General features: G+C 43.5%; 1 pseudogene; it reads right to left on the bottom strand.

Annotated features, from left to right (window-relative positions):
- Positions 1–6,016: 6,016 nt before the first annotated feature.
- LOC121601413 lies at positions 6,017–7,176 on the bottom strand (annotated as a pseudogene).
- Between the last annotated feature and the right edge of the window lie 16,260 nt (positions 7,177–23,436).

The raw sequence follows: 23,436 nt of genomic DNA, 5'->3' as shown, positions 1-23,436 counted from the left end.
ATTAACCCTCGGGATAAACACTGCCTGATGGTTATGGCGTTACACATCCGCCATCGGCATGGACACTGTCAGCTGAAAAGCCATCGTGCAAAGTAAGGGTTATGGTTTGGTTCTGTTGTTCAAGTTTAAAGCTATCTCCGGAAGTAGTCAGCCACCGATTCGGCGTTATGCTACGCACCACCTGTGCGGTACAGGGACTGCCAGGAGTGCTTCTGAAGTGCTTCAGATTGCTCAGACTGGTACAGCGTAAGTCAGCAATTGGCGTGTAAAATTGGTATGAACGCATTGCTGTTTGTGGAACTCATACCAATCTACCCAGCAAGCAAGGACATCCGTGTCCACATCCATCGTGGAGCGAAGCAGCAACGAAGAGCAGCGACATACGGAAGAAAGGGCAATAACGGACATTGGCACAAAATATCAGATGCCGCCAATTATGGTAAAAGCAGTCAACTCAAGTGAGCACAACACATAATTCCGGACGTGGGATCCTAGCAGCCATCGAAACACGGACAAGTTACATTCCATATTCAGTCACGAATATTTCCGCGTGTACCTTTTTGGTATTTTGGATCACTGCCGGACTCTCGGACTGAACGCAGTTTCCTGGCGTAGACTCGCAAATCCCTGGTGGGACAAGCTGGGTGGGATTGGACATCGACAATAGAATATCTTGTCGCCTGCTCACCTAAAAAACATGAACACACCCAGTAGCTTTATCGTTTCACATTATAAACACATTAACCATTCATAATTAAGCCTGTTACTTACCAAATTCAAATTTACAGCAAGCGAATTGCTCGAAACAGCAAGTATAACACAATAACGTAAATATAGTTTATTTCAATTATTAAATACTCGTTAGATCATAACACTGGGGTACTGGCGATATTATGTTGCTCATTAAATGATAAATCTTTACTATTTGATCATCTAAATTGTAAATCAAAGTTTCCTTAGATAACAAAAATATCTACACTAATACGAATCACAACAAAGTTTTCAACTGGATGACAGCGGTAATGCACACAAGTGTAGAAGCGAGACAGATATAAGAATTCAGCAGGCATATGCACTAGTGTTGGCCGTTCCGGTCCGAACCTAGTAAAAAAGTTCCGTTCTTTATGTAGGCCGTTCCGTTCCGATCCTTTATACAAAATCGTTCCGTTCCGTTCATTCCGTTCATTCCGTTCCGTTCCGTTCATTCCGTTCATTCCGTTCCGTTCCGTTCATTTCGTTCTTTCCGTTCATTCCGTTCTTTCCGTGCATTCCGTTCCGTTCAATTCGTTCTTTCCGTTCGCTCCGCTGCATGCAAGATAACAGTTCACTCTTTCTCGCACACAGTATGTGTTGCCTGTGCACTCTCCCATGCTCACAGGAATATTCATTGCACTAGAGGCGAAAGAACTCCGCAGGAGCCAAAGCCTCTCTAAATCATACTAACAACATACTAACAATTCATCGCACTTCGTCGCGTATCGTTTATAAAAATCGTGGTAAGCGAAACCAAAAATGGTGTTACATTTGGTATTATGGTGCAATTTGTAACATCTATTATACTTTTTGTTATAATTTAGCTTGTTTTAACTAGACGAATAACTATTTTAAAATTTAAATCTGTACTCATATTGCAGAACGGTTTAGAAGAGATGTATTATAATATGTGAGTATAAACAAGGAAAAAATATGTATTTATTTTTTATTCCACGATATCCTCTTGATCTTGGCACTCGACATGATTCCAATATTTGGTCATTCGATTCGAAGCATTCTGTTCCATTCGACAACCGTTTGAGTGCCGTAAACATGTAAACAATTTGTGTGAAAAAACTATTTGTTTTAAATAGTAAGTGAAATTCAAATAATTAGTCAGTCTCGTGATACAATCGTCAACTCGTACCACTCAATAACATCGGCATGGGTAAAAGTCTCGAATGGATCTATGAATCTGCTATGAGCATTTAAGTTACTGATAGCCAAGCCTATTTATTTGACCGAAAATGGTCGTCGCATCTAAAAAGTTTAAAAAATGCTAGATAATAAATGTATGCTTTATATTAGCAAAGCCGGTACAGCTTATTTGACATAGGTTGAACCCATCTAGATTTGGTGTCAGATATGATTTCAGATTGATGATTTAAGATACGCCTTTTCATATCCTGTATGAAGTAACACCCCCCCCCCCCCCCCCCGGAAGACAGCTTGGCTTCTAAGCTCTGGGTCGGTTCTTTTGCACCCCCAGTTTCCCGTTCCGTTCTTCTTGAAAAATGAACTAGTTCGGTTCCGTTCCTTTTTTAACGAAATGCCCAACACTAATATGCACAGCGTGTGTCCTTATTTTATGCGCGAAAATCTTAAAATTGAAGTTATTCATGACAAATTGTTTCAACGCTTTCATACTCTGATGAACTTTTACGAAAGATATGTAAAAACTTAATGTAGTACAATTAAATTTAGTTCAATATCATTAGCAGAACGTAATATTTTGATATTTGTTTGTAAATTCAGATTTTTTTTTAACAATAAGTGTAGAAACACAAATTTTGTCTGAGTCCAGAACAGCAATAAGGAAGATGTCGTACCCTGAGTGTGGAGATGTGTGTGTGTATGCGGTGAACGTTGCCGCGACAAGCGTGCTTCAGTATTCAACGTGTGTAGGAGGGGGTTAAAATCGCTTGGCTCATTGAAAATACAGACAAAGTTGCCGCGAAGAACACGCAACACTACGGATTGTATGGAAAATGTAGCGCGTCCAATCCGATTGCCATGCAATTGTCCTGGAGGATATCATACATGTAGTTTCTGTATGCTATATTATTGTTCAATCTCTTTCATTCTCTCCTTTCTCCCAAAACAAACTCAGACTCTCTCTCATTTTTCCATTCCACACATTCGTTCTTAATTTTTACCTCTGTACTCACACCTTAACTTTTCAATACTCAGGGCTTGGTACTTGTTCCGACGCAGCGTATCTGTTGCATTTTCTGTTTTATAATTCAGTTCAAGTTTTATTCACGTTATGTTTGTTTTCAAGATAGAGCGGGAGTGCGTAAAAAGCGAAGCTTAACCCGATGGCGCGCCAAAATTGACAGACGTCAAAAGCGGTTGGCCAGGTAGCGCAATAATTCCTAACAGCAGGTTGGACCATACATAACAGTATCGAAACGCATTACGTGACGCACGCTGGTATCTGTTCGCTGCGTTCTGCATGGATGTGTCAACACATTCTACAAAGAAAAACATCATAATCAACAGCAATAATGCGTATTATTTATAGGTTCTGAAGTAAGTATATTGTTAAATTACAACTGTAAAATCATTTCCAGTTCTGTTCAAAACAGTTAAAAGTATTTTTACCCTTTTTTATTGCATATTGCATATTGACCCGCACACACCTGCTTTGCAGCAATTACGAAATTACTTTCTCTGCATTTATTTTGTTTTGTTTATAACATTATTTATTTATTTGTTTATTTATTCATTTATTTATTTATTTTGATACAAATATCTGCCTCAGAGGGCTAAATATAGGGAAACTTAATGACTAAAACTTAAAATTAATGATAACAAACAAATACTTATATCTAACTAGACAAACATATACTAGACAACAAGCAATATGTAACACAGCCAACACAAGTAAGATGAAAGAATTAGGATGGGGAAACAAAAAAGGAGTCAAAGAACTGAACGAAGAGGGGGCGAAGGGATTGAGGGGGGATTTGAAAATCAAACACACCAGAGGCACTGTTGAAGCGATGGAGGGATCGAAGAAACGGATCATTGGTGCCATAAAGCGTTCTTCTCGACGGAATTAGAAGGAAATCGCGGCGTCGAAGAAAGCGAGCAGGCGCGTACAGCGGTATTCTGTCAACTAATGAAGGATAAACAATTTCGTACCGAAGCAAACCGCTGATGAGCAAAGCTTGAGAAGCAGAGCAACGATTGTGCAGGGTCATCAAACCAAGCATGCGACACCGGACTTCATAAGGGGGAAGAGAAGCACCCGATTGCCCTAAAAGACGCCTAATAGCAATACGGGTGAATCTGCGTTGAACGCTTTCAACCCTTTCAATCCATACCGAGCTGACTGGGCACCACACAACGCTAGCGTATTTTAAAATAGGGCGGACTAAGCTACAGAAAAGAGCTTTAAGGCACATAGGGTCACGCACATCATTTAACATAGCACAAATCATTCCACGAATCACGAATGACATTAACAAGATCACGAATGACATTAACACGATTTAATACAACAGATTTCAATGAATAATTATGGGACAACATATTTGGGTTCCGAGAGAACGATATACAAGCACATTTATCGATACACAGGGAGAGAAAGTTTGCAGAACACCAAAAAGAGAAGGAGTCTAACAGACATTGAAGAGAGACACATGAATTTGAGTCAGTGATAGGACAAAATATTTTTAAATCATCTGCAAACATTCGGATGGAATCGGATGGAAGAACAGAGCACCCATCGTTGACAAATAAAATAAAAAGTAAAGGACTCAAGACATCACCCTGGGGTACACCCGACGAACAATGACACTCATAAGAAAACCCGTCATTCAATTTAACACAGCAAAATCGATTCGATAGAAATGATTGTAGCCATTCAAGAAAGAAATGAGATAAACCAAATTTCTTGAATTTAGCAATGAGCAGAGAATGGGGTATTTTATCAAACGCAGCTTTAAAATCAGTGTACACCAAATCAACCTGCAAGCCAAAGTACAAATTGAGAGTGCTGAGGAAACAAATTCGATAAGATTAGTAGTAGTGGAGCGGCCAGAGTCCCAGAATTATTTAATCAGAGTTAAATGTTGTCCCAGAGTCATTCCAAGTGCATTGAAGACACTTGGTACACTGTTAAATGTTGTTCCAGAGTCATTCCAAGTGCATTGGAGACACTTGGTACACTGTTAAATGTTGTCCCAGAGTCATTCCAAGTGCATTGGAGACACTTGGTATGATGTTGGAAGTTATCCCAGAGTCATGCCAAGTGCATTGGAGACACTTGCGACAACGTCTGAATACATTCTAGAGTGTTAATCTTTAAATGGCCATAACTTCCTAATCCCACATGTATAAAACCATGCTGATTAGGAATGATTCACAATTTCATCATTTCCATAAGAGTTAAACGAATAACAGATACAAAGACTTTGCTGAACTCAGATCAAATAGATATGCCACGATAATTAGAGATACAACCACGATCACCCTTTTTAAAAACTGGCCTTATCCATGCTTGCTTCCAAATATTCGCAAAAGTATCCGTCGACAAAGAAAGATTAAAAAGGAAAGAAACAGGAAGGGCTAATGCTTCACGACAATGTAACAGTAAAGCAGCAGGAATACCATTGTAATGTTCGGATCAGGTTGCAATTGTTAGAGCAGCGGTGCAGAAGGATTAAATATCACTCGCGGGGTCAATTCGTCAAAAAAAAAAAAAAAACATAGCAGAGTTTCGGATGATCACTGCGAACCATCAGGGCTCCAGGTAACGAGTGGACACAATGAATTAATTTAACACATTTGTGTTGTTTGTGCGAATTACGATAATACTTAAACGGCTCCACTGAACCGTGTCACTGTGCGTACTGAGCAGTACTCGGTCTTATCTTACATCTTTATTTATACGAGTAACGAGTATAGTTAGATTTGGTTTTACTTTCACTTTCTGTTTTATGTCAGTTATGCTGAAGATCAGTTTTTGAGTTTACATATGGTTGCGCTTATTCTGTAAGGTCAGTTCTGGGGTTTTGTGCCTATTATTATTATTATTATTATTATTATTTATTTATCATTTATTTATACAGCTAGGTGAAATTCTTTTGTTTTAGTACGCATACCTCTAACGTTTTGATAATAGCAGCTTGAATACTCAGCGGTAGCGTTGTCATTGTGGCGGTTGGATAAAGCGGGTATACGGTAAGTCAATTGAGCCGCGTTGTCAGAGCATGAGGCTTGGCGTGTTTGTTGCGTGCAATGAGCGGAACTTCGTCTAGTTGAGAAAAAAGCGATCGATTGTAGACTGGTGCAAGTGCGGAGATGAAGCGCGGTGGTTTTCGGGCGGTCCAGAAATAAGTGTTGAGTTGGGTGCTTCCAAGGTATCATTCACCGGGGGGTGACACTGTTGTGATGATGTTGTTTCAGGACCAGGTGGAGTAGACGTGCGTGCGGCTAAACGGTGAGTCGTTGTTGGTGTGCGTGTGGTGTAGCGGTGATCAGTACTAGTAGCTGGTGTGCGTGTTATAAAGCGGTTTTGGGTGGCTGTAGGAGATGAGGTTTGGTTGTCGTGTTGACGGGATGGAAAAAAACTCACGTACACCGATACCGACGGGCCAGGTGGATGGTGTGAGTGCCGCATCTCGAAGGATAGCCGGGACTCTCACTTTGAATGAAAGCCAATTCATGCTGTCCACACTAACCCCTCTTCTAAGCAGGCAATACGCTATAACGTCATCGGTGGCTAAGCGACGCTTTACAGAAGCGACCACTTGTTCCACAGTGACGGCCGTTGATAAGCGGGATAGGCGGATCCAGATCCTATCTGTGAATGGCTCACGAGGTGCAGCTTGAAGCGGTGATGATAACGGATCGGTTCCCACCAGTTCATGCGGTTGTGTAGGTGCCGGCTGGACGGCAATCGTGGTATTGGTGTATGCGTTTGGCGATGACGCGGCACAAAGGATGTTACCGCGACTGTTTACAATTCTGTTTACACCAGGAGATGCCGAATCCTCGATTAAGCGCCTCCGCTTTCTACCAGTAGCCGGTCGAGGATCAGGATTCCGAATGTGAGGCGTGGATGCAGTTTGAAGGAGGGTAAAACCACTGCGAACTTCGGCGACAATAGGCTCAACGAGCTTGCCGATAGCTGCTACAGCTGATGTGAGGGCAGCTTGGAAACCGACCTGGGCGCCTATTTCTATTACCGAACGGCAGCGCGGATTTTTAAGAATGTTAGTGCAGCCAATGCAGCTCCAGTGCAGGTCGACATTGGACAATACTGCGTCAATCAGCTCGGGGCAATTTGCAACAGCCGCGGTGGAACGTAGCGTCACAATATGCACAACTGATGATGCAGCCGGTGGCCTCTAGCGGTTCAGCACACGAGAAGCAAATAGCCGCCATCGCGAAATCACGCGTAATCACAGCACAACACTGCTAAGCCGAGCAGGAAAAAACAGCAGGAAACCACAGTTGCGGTGCAACTAAACAATTCGCCAAGACGCAACGGTGATGTGAAGCAGTTTAGAATCCGCAGTCCGTAGAATAGGCAACAATGCGATGCGACGCAGAAAACACACGAAAATTACTGAAAAATCACGGAGCGCGACGGAAGTGCGGCCGAACAGTTAAACGTCAAACGATGCGGTGTTTTGTTTCTACGCTTGCGGGTAACGGTTCTATTTGTACACACGAAGGTACGGTGTATCCTATTTCATTATATATGACTTGATGGTTGCTATTATGCAATGTACGGGTTTTGTGCTAAGTAATGTTTTTCTCGCCTTTGAAAGTCAGTATGTGGCTTGCATGTTTTTTAGCCGTTTTGAGATGAGAGTTTTTCTGCTGATTAACATTTCCTGACTTAAGAGTTGTTATTGTGTGTTGTATGTTGACAATTTCTGTTATTTGATTGTAATGGGAATTATATAAACTACGTATAGCATATGCATGCAACACCATCAGGACCCGGCACGAAGGATGGTTTAAGGTTGCCTAACGGACGTAAAACAGAAGCACTGCTTACAGAAACAAATTCAACATTCAGAACATTGAGAGGGGTGAATGAAAGACTAGCCTCAAAGTTTGCAGAGTTATTTAAATCATTTTCATAGACACTCGAGAAATGATCGGAAAAAAGCGAACGAATGTCATTCGGACACGTAGCAAGCACATCACCAAGTGACATACTAGTAGGGAGGCCGATATTTTTTCTCATAGAGTTAATGTAGTTTCAAAACGCTGGAGGGTTTGAACGGAAACAATATTAAAGACGCAAAACATATAATTTACGGCGATATCTGTTATATGATCTGTAAGCGGATGCTGCATATTTAAATAACCTACGCGTGTACGGTGAACGCCAAGTCCGGTAAGCACGTGTAGCCCGATTTCGATCCATAAGCAGAGAGCGCAGATGGCGGTCGGACCATGGAGGGGAAGGTGGTGGTCTGAAGAGAGGAGAACAGGAGTTTAAGGAAGTGATCAGGATAGCATTGAACTGTGTTACAGCCTCATTGATGGACGTACATTCAAACAAAAATGATCAATCAATAGAGGACAAAATTACACGCAGCCTAGCATAGTCACTAAGATTAACACTTTGCGCAGAAACAGGTAAGTTGGCAGTGGATAAATATTCAATTTCAAGAACAAACGGAGGATGGTGGGTGTCAATTTTTACAAGAGGAGGATCTGCCTCATAAACGGAACACGGCGTGAAGTTAAGAGAAAACAGAAGTATAAGGTCAAGCACGCGACCATTATGGTTTGGAATATTGTTTAGTTGACAAAATTCCATAACGTTGAATAAATCGACAAAAGGCGCATGACATAGCAACGCATTATGAGGAGCATAGAGCTGGAAAGGTACCGTTAAATTTAGAGAATTTATCCATTGCAGTGAAGTTTGATTAAAATCACCAAGAAGAATAAGTTGATCCTTGTTGAGCAAGCGGGTTTTGACATCGTAAACGCATTCTAAAAGTTTTTCAAACGTACGCATATCAGCTGCTAAATAGGGTGGGACATAGATAACACCTATAGGGAAAACGTACCTATAGTGGTGCTAGTATCAATAGTGGTGGTATTGCACTAAAATGCGTCTCATACGATAAATTAACAGTAGTTAAGTTATCTACGAAAGTGTGAAATGTTCTCTAGCCTTTTACAAAGAATTTAAAAATGAAATGGTTCCATTCCGTTTCTTAGTGACCGAAAAATCCATTATTTTGTGAAAGATATCAACATTTTTCCAGAATCCTTAGGATTTCATAACGATTCTCGTATTTTTGTTAACGTTCTAAATGACCACATAACAACGCAATAATTAGTTTTTTAACATAATTGTTATCAAATGATATTGTTTTATTCAAATTCATTGGCTTTTGACCATATTTACGTATTTTTAAGTGCTTTTTACGATAGTGCCATTATAGGTACACCAAACAGATATGTTCCTATAGTGGTCCTAGTTCTAAAATCAATACAGGGTTTCGAATCATATAATGTACTACTTGATCCACTCGGTGGAATGTTTCAAATGGTTAGGGGATGTATGCAACGTTGCTATGGAGGTTTGCAAGCATATAGGGGAATATGTCAAATGCTTAGGAGAAGTGTACAAAACAGCTATGGAGTTTTGCATCCAGGTATGGAGCGCTCGGTTGTAGCGCTGTAGAAATTAATCCTATTTTTTTTAAAGCACCGCGTGATGATTTAAGAGTTTGGGGTGATTAAACACATGTTTTGGTATTGTCAAGCAACATAATAATTTATTTTTAAATCTAATTTGCTATTTAAACAATATTCTTTGTAAAATTCTCTACTCTACTATTTTTTCTTTGCGGCAACATTTTTCCTCATATTTAAACATGAATATTTAAATAATGTTGATCACATTAAAATCAGCAGCATCGGCCGCTAGCCTTAAATCAGTACATTTTGATTGTAACCCACGAGTGTTCTGATAGTAAATACTTAGCTATTCATTTGGTTCATTTGACAACGACGGTTGTCTGGCGTGATCAGCACGGGTGCGCTTAACAGGAGCAGGCAGGTTGTCTGGAGGCGACCAATCCGATGGTTTACGAGAGGATCCAGTCGTTCTCGCAGGGATGAACACCGAGGCAGACGATGAAGGAATCGACGAGGTTTATTGAAGAGCAGGAAGCACGGAAATAGGCTCGGAACAGGTGTCACTCAGTGGATGAGAGAGAGCCGAAGGCAGAGAAGCACTCTGAGAAGGCATGCTGGCCAAGCGTGGTGTACTCAGAGAGCCGATGAAAGACGAAGAGGAGTCGTTTACGGGAGCATCCAGTCGGGCAACGATAGATTTAACGGTGTTAGTGTTGCTTGCACTATCGAAATTTTTGGCCGACTCATCTGTGAGCGTGTCGTTCACTGACACTGCAGGGAGATGACGATTTTGGTAATCGACAAACTCACGGAACACGAGAGACGGAGGCCAAGTGGCCGGAGAGAGAGCTTCACCGCGCTTGCTGGAAGGTACACCGACCTTAAACGATACGAATGACATCGTTTTGACGTTGGCGCCAATTTTAACGAGACGACGCACCACAATGTCAGATGGAGCAAGCGCAAGTCCATTAGTAACCATGGTGATGACATGCTTATCCGTAACAGATGTGTCGAAGCGCGACATAAAAATCCATGATAATGACGTTGGCCTTGGAGCCACAAATACAGGATCATATGTACTCCCCGATCCCGTTCCTTGCTGCACTGCAGGCGCAGGAGCCGCTGTCGGCCAGGGAGCCGGAGGGAGGTGACGAGATGGTAGGTCAAGGGGTAGTGATGTTCGGAGAGGAAACCGTGCGTCTCTCTTAACATATGCGGAATCAAACGAGGCACTCTCACTAAATAGATCCTGCCTTAAACGGAGAAGTAGATCCGCTCTAATCGAATTAATGGCGTTTCCAAGAGACGTGAAAATGCCATCCATTGAATTGACCAAGGCGGCATCAATCTCGGGAAACAATACAGGCTTTTTCGATTTACGTAAGGCGTCACATTGTTTGCACAGCCAGCACAGACCACAATCTGCCAACAATTTCACTTCACAATTCACCGAGACACCGGCACATTGATCATGGAAGAATCGGCCACACACCCCCGAAAACGACAAATGTAATGGTTCACCATTTGGATTTATTGCCGTAGAGCAAAGTGCACAGACAGTCATTATGATGCACTGCCCAAATCACAATCGGACAGCATCTCACTATAGCGAGCACTATAGACAGCTTGACATTTTCATACTGAGACGCTGCCTTCGGCTGCCTCCTCAATACTGAGCGAGCATTGTCTTCCTCATTGCCATGGTGAGCTGTAGAAGATTGTATGGTGAGCATTCTTACTAGCGCCAAATTTTCTCATGAGATGATCTGGCGCGCCCCGTCGATTCGATGAGATGCCTTACCACATGATAGTGAGGTTGGATTTTGGATCGGCGGCCGATCTTGCTCATGTGTGTTGAACTGCGTATTGTTTAGTGAGGGCGCCTTGGGCCGCGGGGCCACGAGGCTTTCTCAAGCTGAGAAAACATTCTCAAGCACTCATTTTAGTTTCTCAAACACTCAAAACTTGTTCTCAGACGCGAGCTCGTGGCCGTCGTCAATTTTTCTCACTCTGAGAAACTGATAAAGCCACTCAAGTTTTATTTAGAGCTTTAAATAGAAAATATGTTTTTGATCGCATGTTTTTTTAAACTTTTTCAATTATAAATATTGAATACATTTTCCAAAGTGATTATTGAAAAAGAAATAGCACAATTATTAAATAGAAATAGAAATAGCTTATATTTCAGGTAGCCGATCGCTGCATCGTCAACTTTCTCAAAGATTCTCAAAACCGATTTTGTTCCGATTCGACAAACGCTGAGAACGAGGATTTCTCAAAAGCACTCATGAGTGCTTGAGAAAATGAGTGTTGAGAATCCTCATGGCCCCGCGGCCTTGTGTGGCTGTGTGATGTGTGTGGATATGTGATGATTCGCGAGACAGCATAAAGTGTTTTGTTTGTAAGAAAGGTGTTGTGTTGAAGTGAAAATTAATGCAGATTCGTGTTCCGTTTTTGTGGCAATGAAACAATTAATAAACAATCAAATGATATATTTCACCGATGCGAAAATGTTTGCAGAGATATTCGTGTTATCCCGATTGTTGGAAACTCGTGAGTGCCCAACAGTCTGTCAGATCACAACGCTAGAGAAGAGAGTGAGAGGGAGGATAAAAACGATAAATTAGGAGATAAGGAGGAGGATTGGTCTGCTCCTAGCCTTGAGTTGAAATTCGACAATCGGTACATGTGGACTATTTTTTTGATTTAACCTCATACCAATAAATAAAGTGTTTTCTCTAAAAAATCCACCACGTTTTTCAACATTTCAACAACAAAAAATTAACATTCGCGCGAAAAAGCCAATAAAATTGATCGAAAACTCGTTTCGCAGAGCGGAAAGCACAGTAAGTCGCGCGCGCAAGTGATATATAGTGGAACGGGAAAATTAACCAACGTAAAATGCGGCGTACGCTTCGGGTGCAGCAAAACCTACCAGCGAGTCCGGAAACGCCGCAGGAAAGCAGTAACGTCTCGGGTGGGCCCAGTTACGATCCATCCTCCCCGGGAACATCGAGCACTGTAACGACGGAAGGAAGCACCCCGAGGAGCGATGCCACCGCAACGAACGTTGCGGTACTTCGCAAAGAAGGGCAGAGTAAGGGGATAAGTTCACCGTTCCACGCATTAAACCACGGTGCGAACCAGGGCCGCGATGACATTCGCGAATCGCGAAGATGACGATTGCAGGAGATTGAGTACGAGATGCAGATGCTACGGGATGCAGAGGACGAAAATGGCTCGGCGGCCATCGCTGAGCATCCCAACCACGGCGGCACTGGGGGGACACATTATCCGCAGTTTGCTGGGTGGGTGAAGAGTTTCGAGGAATCCTTGCGTCGAATATACCCGGCGGGAAAAGCCCTTCGCAAGGACAAATTCCAGGGGGCAACGACCTCGGGCAACGCGCCGCTGCTGAGCAAGCCCAACTCCCTCAACCGAGCCCCACGATTGCGTCGACCTACGCTACACTACCGTCACAAAGGATGCATCCTCACGCAACACAAACTTTCCTGACGCGACACATTCTCACTCAGCGCACACTATACAGACACACCCGACGTACACTTCGCATACACATTCAGCTCACACGATACTACCACAACACGAATATGTGCAACCACATTTCAAAACCAGCACACTGAGTCAGAGCCAGATAGCTGCTCGTCAACCAGTGCCCCGGGACCTTCCGGTCTTTTCCGGGGGTCGCTTTTCATAACCACGTATAACCGCACTAACACTGCATGTGGTTACACCGATGACGAAAACATCGGCCGTCTACAATATGCGTTGAGAGGAGCGGCGTTCGAAGCGGTAGGCCACCTTTTGTCCTTCCCGGACGGGTTGAATGAGGTGATGGCGACCCTAAAGGCGCGTTTCGGCAGACCAGATCTGATTGTGGAGACCATGACCGAGAAGATCAGAAAGATGGCACCACCGAAGATTGAAAGGTTGTCAACGGTCGTAGAGTTTGGATATGCGGTGAAGCGGTTGGTAGGAGCGATGACGGCCTCTGGGTTACGAGGGTACATGTACGACGTGGCGTTACTCAAGGAGTTAGTCAGGAAACTACCCCCCGTCCTATGCATCGACTGGGCGAGAACGAGGAGTAAATTTTCGGAAGTGACGCTGTTGGAGTTTGGAAAATGGGTTGGTGGCTTGGCAGAAGATCTCTGTGGTGTTGTCGACGTGATGTCCGTGATGGGCAATAGCGACTCAACTCATGAACAACCAGAACCGCCAACTCATCAAAGCCGCACCCAGTGTCAGCGGTTTCAACCCCATCGTGCCCCGCCAGCGCAACTCGATCGACGGCCACCGATCGGCACTGGGCGGGTTCATCTAGCCTACTGCAACGCAACGGTATTGCAGGATGAGAATCTTGTTGACCCATCTTCATCTAAAAATACACCAGAATTACTGACTGTCTGCCCCTTGTGCGGCAGGGATTGTCCCACTCTCGTCCAGTGTGAGCAGTTCCAAAAGACAATGGTTGCCGCCAGGAGATCACTTGTAAGTGAACGCAGGATATGCCAGAAATGCCTCGGATACCATAGAGGTGGATGCAGCGTAAGAGCACCGTGCGCGGTGAATGGATGCAACAGACAACACCATGAGCTGCTCCACGTGAATGACCAGACACCAGCCAGCCCTCAACACCGCGATCATCTAAATGGCTCAGGTAAGGTCGTGTACACTGGTGTCGCTAACGTTCTTACCCATTCAGGACCGAAAGACTTTCGCTTTTAAAATACATACCCGTTACGCTGCACGGGCCCAAGGGGCGAATAGATACGTTCGCCTTTTTAGATGACGGCTCTACTTCCACGTTTATGGAGCACGGACTAGCACAGGAGCTTGGAGTTACAGGGACACCGTACCCGTTGTGTCTACAATGGACGGGAGACGTGACAAGAGAAGAACAAGACTCCGTAAGGCTATCGGTGCGCATATCGGGTAGAAACATGTCGCATGCGATGTACAAACTATCAGAAGTACACACGGTCAAAGAGCTTGCCCTTCCGGAACAATCTGTAAACGTAGCACAACTGACTGCACGCTATACTCATCTGAGAGATCACCAGTTCGAATCCTACGCTTACGCCGTGCCCCGCATCCTCATAGGCATAGACAACTGCAACATAACGCGAACCCTGAAGACCGTGGATGCTAGCTGCAACGAACCGGTCGCTTCGAAAACCCGCCTTGGATGGGTTGTCTATGGGCCTTGCTCGGTTGCGAGTGCAAAGCCGAGTCCTTCAAACCGCCACGCAAACAATGAGACCCCAAATTTTGAGTGATTCAGGCCGAGGGGTATGAGGAGGCTTGAGGAAGCAAGGAGAAACCCACGCAAACAATGAGACCCCAAATTTTGAGTGATTCTGGCCGAGGGGTATGAGGAAGCTTGAGGAAGGAAGGAGAAACGCGCTGCGATGACAGTTCGCATTCTGTTTTACACGCGCGCTTCACTAACACCAATACAAATACCGTGCTTTGACGAGCCGTCTGTGAATGTGTGTGTGCCTTCTTTCAGCGAGATCAACAACTTGGAGCTGCTCGTCACATCGTGTTGTCTCGCTTACACTACAGCATCGAACCATCGCTCCGTGTGTCCCCCCTCCTACGCGTACAAAACCACCAGTACAGCGCGACGCTTTGTCGGAGATGGTTGTGCGCGTTTTGTTCTAAGTCCCGCGCACAGTGTTTGTGCGTTGGTGCGCATTTCGTTCAAAGTCTCGTGCGCCGGTGTGTTATGGTGAAGTGTGAAGTGAACAAACAATGAGCACAGACGCACATGCAGTGCGTGGATCGACAGGTAAGAATTTGCTGAACAGAGGCAACGCAGATTGTCGACAAGTTTCCCGCAGACGCCATTCGTAAGTATGAAGGATTCTAAATGTGTTGTGAAAGTGTAATTTATGTTTCAATAAAGTGTTTAATGAAATAAAAAATGACCGTGTTTGTGTTTGTTGTTAGAATAAGGGCGTATTTGCGATCGCGGCAATGCATGAAAAAAAAACGAGAAACGAAAGAAACAAATATCTTTGGATGTGTTGGTAGCATGGCTCGAAAGAACACAAACACTTTGAGAACTGCATAGCGCACCGTGCGTTACGGGTGGGGAGGGGGAGGGCTCGCGCGAGGGTGTAACTCATTCCTCTAAGAGTAACTGCTAAGGGGGGACGGTACTCAAATCACTCAAAAATACACTCATTTTGCCGGACGGGCGGTCCTTCTCGGGCCGCCCATTTCACGCTCTCTCTTGTAACTCCGCGTTGGACAAAGCAGTGCGGCCGTTTCGGCCTAGGGACGACGAAAGAGCGTTGGCGATATTGGAGCGGGAAACGAACGGACAGCGATACGAAATGGGACCTTTGTGGCGGTACGACAGTGTCAATTTGCCCTACAACAAAAAGGCGTTCCAGCGTGATGGGTTTCTAAAACAGAAGATATTCGAAGTTAGCAAACGATGTGAATAGAACAAATGTAGCAGAGCTACACTTCACCACAGAACAGAGTGGTCCGAACCGGTGCGGCCGACAGAAATAGGGGATATAGTTGTAGTGGCGTGTAACAATTCCTAGAAATTGTTGGCCTAAGGGAGGAATCGTGGTAGTAAACCCTGATAGGAATGGACAAGTAAGTCAAGCCACCGTCAAAACGGTCCATGGAACGTACGATAGGTCCACGCACGGATGTGCAATTTCCTTAGCGCAATTGGGGTAAAACCGTGTGGTTACGACGCAACAGATCGAACAGTGAGCAGACAGTAAACAAACCAATGCACACACGCATACACGCAAAACACCTGACAGATAATAGGAACCCGCTGCGCAAATTAGAGCAGTTTCCAGCGCAGGAAATGTACCAAAATTTGCGCTGGCCAGCGCAGATTTTGGCTGGTCTCCCGCGCTGGACTTCAGCGATTCCTGCGCTGGGTCGAGCAAGTTTAGCGCCATCTGTTGGCGAAATGGAGGAACTATTTATGGCGGCGGAGAACAAAAAACGGTAAAAAAATTTAAAAATATTGACGCCCATTTTTTCGTCCGCTTCTTCCCCCTCCCTCACCCTGCCTTGCCTTACTTGCGCTTCTGCCCGTGCCTTCCGCCGCCAGCTGATTGGGTGTTGTGGTGTATTCGTTGATTCTCATATGTGCATTGCGGTTGTGTATTGTTATTGGTGGGTGTTTGCATTTATTAAATTGTGTGTGACCTTGAGACGCTGTGGGAGAAGCTGTATTGGGATTTAAAGTGTTATCGGTGTATTGATGGTTTATTTTATTTCGTACCGCTGCTTATGAGACCATTCGATGCCCCTGCCAATAGAGGGTGAAGAAGCCTATTTAAAACAAGCGTAGGAGAACGTCTAACACTAATCTAATATATTTTTAATTTGAACATGTTTGATGCTTCAACGACCTTCGAAGCATTATGTAGCACAGTGTAAAGTGGCAATAAAATATTTTTTTTAATATGCCTAAATCTGTCTCGAGTTTTCGGGTCACGACACACACACACACAGCGCGGGGAAAGTGATCGTTCACTCTATCATGTCGCGATCCCCCAACCCGCCCGGCGCTTTGGATGAGGATGCGCTACAAGATAGCTGAACAAGCCGTTCTACCGACAAGGTAGCCGTGCTCGCTCGTGTGGGGTGGGGGGAGGGGGGTTCTGGTTGGGGGTGCGTGCTTGCGTTCGCGCTTTCGTGGGTGCGTGCCTGCGTTCGCGCTTTCGTGGGTGCGTGCTTGCGTTCGTGCTTGCGTTCGCGCTTTCGTACGCGTACGTGCATGTGTGTGTGTGTGTGTGTGTGTGTGAGTTTGCGCGTGTGTGTTTGTGTGATTGTGTGTGTGCGTGCGTTAGGAAACCCCAAAACTATTTGATTCTGATGCGTACATTTTCATCCGCTACAGCTACAAAGTCCATGCATTTTCGATCTCGCTACCTGAGAGACAACACAACCATTGGCATTGGCATCTTTGCGATCGGCTCTGCTGTTGGTGGTTAAAAAGACACACGATCTAAGCAAACGTGCGTGTGATATGTTGCACATTTATTTCTAATTCAGCTAGCGGACGCAAGTGGAAACAACATTTTGAATTGAATCCATACAAAAGAGGATTCTGGATTTGTTTATTACGGTGCGCGTATGGTGCTGCACCTGTCCGCCCAGAATCTGGTGGCTTGTTGGTTTGGAGTAGTTATCATGACGCCGCTTGACCGGCAATGCATTGGAATGGGTTCGGATCGGTAGGTTCATGTTTTGGTCGAGTGCATTCCGTGTATTTGTCTTGTCACAGCGGTAGCCCGGCAGCAACAAATAATAATAATAATAATAATTATTATTATTATTATTATTATTGGCGTAATAGCCAACGCGATCATGCCGGCCTTTTCAGGACTTGAGTAGCAAGTAGCCGGATAGTCACCTCTTGCTACGGCGGACGGTTCATACGCGGTTAGAACCCACGACGGGCATGCAGATGTGAGGAATGACGGCGGTGCTGCAGGACCGCTCCTATCCAGCGTGCAACTTGCATACTGCCACACTCTCTCCTGCCCGGTGCATACGCAGCAGGCAGGAGGAAGGATGCACCTCCTTAACAAAAAAACACCGTCATGAACCAGCGGTGGACCTAACGGTAGGCGGACTAGGCGGTCGCCGAAGATTTCTAGTCTGTAGTATGCCGTATGTCTACAAGTGGACAGATTATTAGCGACAAGGGCCCCCGGAAAGATGGTCGTTAGGGCTCCGTGGCTGGAGAACCATTTGCACCTCCCCTCCCCCCATGGCGACAACAATTTTAGGGCCTGTGACCGATGATCGTAGGGGTCCCATGGCCACCCCCCCCCCCCCCCCATCCGCTGGCAATTTAAGTATACTGTTCAATCTTCCAACAGCTGTGTGTCAGTACCCCCTCCTCAGGGGCCTCAATTCGTCTTTCCGCCTTTCATGAACACCTTCCTTTCTTTGACCGATGGATCATAACATTCCGGAAGAAATTACATTTGACGACAGTTTTGCATACACACGCACACTCACAACCATGCGCAGGATGCTTAGCATATCTATGTAATCCACAACAGACGAAAGCAAAAGCTTAGGATAACAAAGTTATGGTTAATGCTTAGCACGTTCAGTTCGATGGCACGCCCCAGGGACTGCCAGTGATCTTTCCAGTATGCCGATTTCACAATCAGCTTGCGTTCTAGATGCCGGCGGAACGGTAAGCTCATGAAAATCAGCGCCGGGCTAAATGTGTTAATGCGAATTAGGGTTCGGCGCGTTGCACAGCAAACCCTCTATCGTGCTAGCGATTCCTTAGTCATTTTTATATTGCAGTGTTTGAACTCATTGCAATTTTTGGTTTGATTTGTGAAAATGTAACTACATCGCCGCAATGTTTGTTAACGGCATTTTTAGGCGCCACAACAGCTCGCGAGCATTGTCCACACGCGAGAAAGAGATGGCGCTATGGAGGGAAAAAGCACGGACGACGGCTGACAGCGATTGGCCGTCTGATGCACCAACACATCCAAACCTTCGGCAGCGCGCTCAGGCGAGGGGAATGAGGCGGAGCCAGGGACGGGCAGCTCGACGAGCTGCTTGACAAATTAGCCGTTGGAGAGAAAAGGAAGGCATGAAAAAATTCTCAGAACGCCATAACGCCTTCCGTCGCTTTGCACAGCGGGAAGTGTAGCCACGGTTGATAGTGTCGCAGGCTACGATGGCGAAAAAAGAGGTTGCACCATTGTTAAGCGGGATTGACGTTTCTGTGTAACGGGCTATAGAGCTTCAGCGGGTTACACGTTCAGCGTTTTCGGGCTACTAACAAATTCAACCGCCTCAACCGTGGTACACTGGGGGGACAATGTTGGAAACTCGTGAGTGCTAAACAGTCTGTCAGGTCACAACGCTAGAGAAGAGAGTGAGAAGGAGGATAAAAACGATAAATTAGGAGATAAGGAGGAGGATTGGTCTGCTCCTAGCCTTGAGTTGAAATTCGACAATCGGTACATGTGGACTATTTTTTTGATTTAACCTCATACCAATAAATAAAGTGTTTTCTCTAAAAAATCCACCGCGTTTTTCAACACCGATCGTAGGAAGAAGAAGACAAGCGGCAGGCAAAAAGCGTGCGTTAGCAAAGTGCAACATCCCTGAAACCAGATAAGTATATTATTATTAAAACAAATTATTATTAAAAATAGTGCAAGTTTACGAAAAAAGAATTATAGAAGGATTAAAAATTTATGTTTTACAGTCATATTGTTTCATACCGTTCCAAATCAGATATTTGAAGAGATAACTTGACTAAAAAAGCAGAGCAATTATGGAAAGACGACATTCGCTTTCCCAATTAAGCTACCCATACAATGAATTGTTGTGCAAGCAACTATAAAGCATATGTTCTAGTGCAGGTAAGAATAAACCTTAAACCTTCATATCAACTATATGTAAAGTTTGTTTTTTATTCAGGAGTAACGGTTCAAAAAGGCCGTATTGCTTAAATATGTAAAGTTATATTACTAATACTTTTTGTTTCTTTCCTTTACAGATGATAACTTTGTTTACATAATTCATAACAGACCCGTTATGCTCACTCCGTTCGATGAATAACTTCATGGCCTCTTCATGGGTGTTCTAAAACGGTAAGATTATCTTAACTATACAATTTCACAATGAATAAATTTTAATACAATTGATGTTAATTATAATTCATATGGTCATTTCAGTGTACTAAAAGGAAAGCAGCTACATGTAGAAAAGATGTCCATGAAACATTCCAACGTTATCACTTTAAGCTGGACATTTCACGTAACAGTTATTTCAATAACTAATTAAAACAGGAACTAGATAGGGTAGCATACTATATATAGGATATAAAAGCGTATTAATGACTAAAGCAGGCCTAGACTGACTACAGTTGTTCCACTAAAATAGAAGACAATAGGATAATATAACGAACTAGGATATTTTAGTGAGAGACCAAGTGACATAAATTTGGTTTTTAATATGACGAAGATTATAGAGTTAAAGAAAGTGTGAAATAGTTTAGGGCCCATGAAATAGTAGCAATTAATAGGGGTTTGCAATTTATACTTAGACCGTGGAACAATTTTACGATTAAATCATGTTCGCAGCTTTGTCCAAATTGCAAAACCATGAGCACGTTATCGTTTCCTACATGAAATGCATATTGAAAGCAATAATAAGTAATCAAATTCTATATTAAAAAATAATTTGAAAAATTCGCAGAGCTGCATTGTGCTCAGCGAAGAGCACATATGTGTTAAAAGAAAACGGATATAATCAATGTAAAACCTACTAAATGTTACCATGTTGTCAAACGCACTTCATTTGCCCAGACCCATTCCTAGTTAAAGAATCACATTTAATACGAAGACTCGTCATAAGCCGATAGTTATAATAATACACATTAGTCTTAATTATACGCAAAGCATTACGAGCAAAACACATAACGGAAGCGAATGCGAAACAGTCGAGCGGCTTAAGAAATGCAGGCGTAAAACACATTTTACTGATAATAATATTATACTACTAGGCTAATATACTAGGTTCACCACATGTATGTTTAACATAATTTTTATACGTTTGACTACATAATAAAATACAGGCGTCCCCCGAGTTACGACCCCCTCGAGTTGCGACGATTCGCAGATACGACGATTTTGATTTTGACAGTGAAAAGTTGTCATCGAGAAGAAATTGATGTATATTTTTGAATTTCTGAGCTGATAACCGTTACACACACATTTCCAAAGATTCCACTACTACCCGTTATTGTATATCTATATCGTGTAAACGATTTTTTGTGTAAAATTAATACATTATCGAACATTGTTTCAAATAAAAACACGATATGATAGATTTCGACTCTTCAACTTCGGTTATAAACTTAAAATTGACAGATATTCGACATACGACCTTTTCGACTTACGCCTTGCGTTGGGCCTTTTTTTCGGTCCCAAATACAGTCGTATCTCGGGGGACACCTGTATATCAAAATTTATCAAATTTATTTTTTGTCAGAACATTAAATCCCTTAAATAATTTTTATTTAATGCTATCGAACAATAAAAAAGTGATTATGATCAAAAACACAGTAACACAATGAACATTTTCTTTATTTAGCTATGATAAATTAAAAACACACACATTTTTATTTAACAATCCGCAAGGTATCGCCAATAATCTGAAACACAAATAAAAACCAATTTTAAGCAGGTCACATTGAATAAAAATTATGTATACACCGAACATCCCAAAATTTTTGCTTGATCAAGGCCACGGTTCATTATTTTGTGGTGTGATAACTGTAAAACATAAACAAACACAAACAAAATAAACGCACTAGCACTTTAAAAAACTCGATACACACCTATAAAGCACCACAAATTATTAAACTGCATCCCATTGTACCCCACCGCGTAAAATGCTGTACGAAATTTTACGGCACTATCGTCGTTCATAGAGCGAAGAATTTTGCTGCTTTGTATCTGTATCGCCCTATCGCGCGAGGAACATCCTATGACCAGCACACCAAGGACGATGAACACCAGCTCATGGATCGAAACCAGCTACACCGCGGATAAATTCAACACAATAAAAGTTTATACAATTCTCCCTTCCACTCACTTTCCACCAGGAACTTTCACACGCGGCACATAATTCACACCGACACACATTACCACACAACACAACACCGCTGGTACAGCAGATATGACGTATATGCAGCCATGACCACACGAAACAAAAACGCACATTGAAAGGCCTGAGATTTGGCTTTTTTTTCAATAATTCACTATGGCTACTCACCATGGCTTTCTCACTACTGATTCGCTCACCTTTGAGAAGATCGGATTTTCGGATTAAAGTCACAAGCGATAAAGTATCAACCAGCCACAGGACGATTAATCAAGCCGCGTTCAAAAACTAGGATAAGCAGGAGCGATCAAAACCACGTCTGTGCGTCACCAAGCGGAGAGAGTGAGTGGTAATGTAATTTAGTAGTCCACGTCCATTACACGCAAAACTGCGCTCGAAACAATTTAACGTGAAAAAATATCGATTTTCACCCGATATGGTTAAACCATTTTGACAGACGCATCATGACGTGCGTCGAAATAGAAATTTTTCTACTTTGACGCTGCGTCGTGCGTCGTTAACGCATGCTTCTGTCAAATCCCTTACATTTTGGCAAAATCGTAACGCATTGCGTCGGAACAAGTACCGCTCTCTCACACAATTAACACTGCCGAAAACTGGCGCGGGACACACACGTAACCGTCTTGCCTGCCTTCTCTTCTCGTTCTTCCTTTCATCCAGCGTTGTCTTCGTCGAATGGTGAGCACCAGTGCTGCAAAATGTCACTATCAATGACATAAAAAAAATCTGACTGAAACAAAATCCATATCAGCGTCACGTACTCAATTGTAATAATCTGAGGTGATGCTCAGAACGGTTGGTGTGACTAATATATGCTCATGACATGTTTGCGACCATCGCTTGGTCAGTCACTATGTCACGACTTTTTTTTTTTGCTGTGATCAGTTTTGCAAAATGTCACTAACATAGTCATGACAAATTCCGGCTGAAACAAAATCATCTCAGCGTCACGAGATCTACTGTAATGATCAGAGGCGAGCCTCAAACAGTTGGAGCGAACATCACATGGTTTGTGACATTGTGTGCAACCAACTCGTGTTCAATCACTTGGTCGCGACATTTTGAGTCGGTGATCATCGCGATGGTCATGGGAGATATGCGGTGCGTGCGGGTTGTTCCAAGAAACAAAATGAGCATGTTTTCTCGCTCTGTTTGACCCGACAGATAATCAAAACAGATAGAGGGAGAAAGCATGCTAATTTTGTTGCTAGAGCCCACGCGCAAAGTATATTCCAAGAATGTCGCGATTATCGCCGACAACAATGTCGTGACCAAGTAAGTGACCAAAAGTTGGGTGCTAAACTAAATGTCACCAAGCATGTGATTGATTCTCCAACTGTTTGAGTATAGTCACTGATCATCTCA

This window comes from Anopheles merus, unplaced genomic scaffold (genome assembly GCF_017562075.2).
Source record: "Anopheles merus strain MAF unplaced genomic scaffold, AmerM5.1 LNR4000087, whole genome shotgun sequence".
Lineage (NCBI taxonomy): Eukaryota > Metazoa > Arthropoda > Insecta > Diptera > Culicidae > Anopheles > Anopheles merus.
Note: the sequence above shows the minus strand (reverse complement) of the source record. Positions and strands in the feature narration are given on the sequence as shown.